Source organism: Apium graveolens, chromosome 1, assembly GCF_009905375.1.
Source record: "Apium graveolens cultivar Ventura chromosome 1, ASM990537v1, whole genome shotgun sequence".
Classification (NCBI taxonomy): Eukaryota; Viridiplantae; Streptophyta; class Magnoliopsida; order Apiales; family Apiaceae; genus Apium; species Apium graveolens.
Window position 1 is genome coordinate 188,707,047 of NC_133647.1, and position 2,466 is coordinate 188,709,512.

At 40.4% G+C, this 2,466-nt stretch overlaps 1 non-coding gene across 1 annotated transcript; it reads left to right on the forward strand.

The window, feature by feature from the left end:
- Positions 1 to 1,288: 1,288 nt before the first annotated feature.
- Positions 1,289 to 1,394, forward strand: LOC141683213 (small nucleolar RNA R71). The gene has a single exon (XR_012560164.1). It is a non-coding gene; the product is annotated as a small nucleolar RNA R71 (small nucleolar RNA).
- Positions 1,395 to 2,466: the final 1,072 nt, after the last annotated feature.

Below are 2,466 nucleotides of genomic sequence, written 5' to 3' on the forward strand. Positions count from 1 at the left end.
GTCCAACTTCTTGAAGATTGACAAAGGCATCATATTGATGCTAGCTCCCAAGTCACATAAGCATTTGTCAAATGAAACCTTTCCAATGGTGCATGAAATAGTGAAGCTTCCAGGATCTTTAAGCTTCAGAGGCAACTTCTGTTACAGCACATCACTGCATTCCTCCGTGAGAGCAACGGTCTCTAAGTCATCAAGCTTCACCTTCCTAGAGAGAATACCTTTCATAAACTTCGCATAACTAGACATTTGTTCAAGAGCTTCGGTGAAAGGTATGTTGATGTGTAGTTTCTTGAACACCTTCAGAAAATTCTCAAACTGCTTATCCAGATTTTTCTTCTGCAGCCTCTTAGGAAAAGGAGGTGGAGAATAGATCTGTTTCTCCCTATATTAACCTCAAGAGAAGTGTGCTTAACAGTAGTCTTCCTTGGTTCCACTTCTACTTTCTTCTGCGCTTCTTCTTCTTCAGCCTCAACTTCAGAATCTGGAGTCTTAGCTTTTTCAGGATTTGCAACCTTACCAGACCTCAATGTAATTGCTTTAACATGCTCTTAGCTTCCTTCTTGCCTGATACTTCAGTATCGCTTGGAAGCGTGCTAGGTTGACGATTCAATAATGCATTAGCAATTTGCCCAACTGATTCTCCAAGGTCTTGATGGAAACAGCTTGGCTCTTGCACATGAGCCTCAACTCCTCCAATTCAGATTTTTCATTAGCTTGCGGTAACTGCTGAAGTTGAAGTTGTTTTCTAGGGGCATATTGCGGTTGCCTGAAAACTAGGAGGGTTATACTTCTTTGCTATGTATGGCTGATAAGATTGTTGTACTGCATTCTGATTGTTACTCCAGCTGAAGTTAGAATGATTGCGGTTATTGGGATGATAAGTGGTTGAAGCTTGTTACTGTGATCTCTGAAAGTTGTTCACAAGTTGAGCTGATTCGCTAGAAATAACACACTGCTCAGTTTCATGTGCACCCCCCCCCCCACAAAGTTCACAAAACACTAGTGATTTGATTAACTCCATAATTAGCCAAAGAGTCCACTTTCATCGTCAAAGCTTGAAGTTGAGCAGTTATAGCAGTAGTTGTATCCACTTCCAGAATTCTTGCTACTTTGCCATGCAACATTTTTGCGTAGGAGTCTGGTATTCATTAGCTACCATTAGCTCAATCAACTCATAAGCTTCATTTTAGCTTTTGGCCCACAAGGCTCCACCAGACGCTGCATCGAGCATAGGTCTAGATGTGCGCCTAAACCATTGTAGAAACAGTTTATAATCATCCAATCAGGCATGCCATGGTGTGGGAACTTCCTTAGCATCTCCTTATATCGATCCCAAGCCTCACACAGAGATTCTCCGGTTTGATGTGTAAACTAAGTAAGAGCATTCTGATTGCAACAGTCCTTCGCCATAAGAAAGAATTTAGTGAGAAACTTTTAAGCAAGATCCTCCCATTTGGTGATAGACCCTGGTGGTAGAGAATGTAACCAGCACTTTGTTTTATCCCTCAGAAAAAATGGGAAGGGTCGCAGCTTGATAGCATGTTCAGTCACCCCATTGAACTTGAAAGTGTCGCAGATCTTGATGAAATCCCTGATGTGCATGTTGGGGGCTTCTGTAGGAGAACCCTTAAACTGAACTGAGTTTTGTATCATCTGAATCGTGCTCGACTTGATCTCAAAGTGTTAGCCGAGATGACTGGTCTGATGATGCTCGACTGAATATCATTGATCTTAGGCTGAGAATAGTCCATCAAAGCCTTAGGAATTTCTTTGATCTCCCATCTCTATTAAAGCTGGTTCCTCAACTTACTCTTCTTCTTCTACTTTCTCTTAGTCCTCAAAAAATGTCCTTCAAATCACTAAAGCTTCCTCCTCGGCTTGATCCAGAGTTCTCTTACGAGCCCGCGAACGCGAATGCATACACGCTCGTTAGAGTACCTGAAACACGACAAGGAAAAGAGTAGGTAAGTAACAATGTCCGAGTCAATGAACTTTAACGATAACTGATGACAAATACATAAACTAAAAGTTAACACGAGTCCCCGGCAGAGCCGCCAAAAAACTTGTTAGCGCTAAACACGCGCTAATATTTCACGCAAGTACACGCGATCGCAAGTAATATAGAATTATTTCTAGTTCGTTCCCACCGAGACTGGTTAGATTAACTTTGTGATTTATGCACTTATGCAACAATGATATGGCTATTATTCAATGCTAATACGAATAACAAATTGGGTTTTGATTATACTACGATTAACTATTGAGAATTATAGCAGAGAACATTAACTAAGAGATTAAACATAGTTGAATAATATATAACACAAACATGGGATTCTAACTTCATTAAATACTTCATTCAATAGCCTTTTCATTCTTAACCTTAGCATGTAATGGTGATGACACTAATCAGATAACACGAAACTGATAAACGCCAACTTTCGTTGTACGAATACCATACTACTAGAC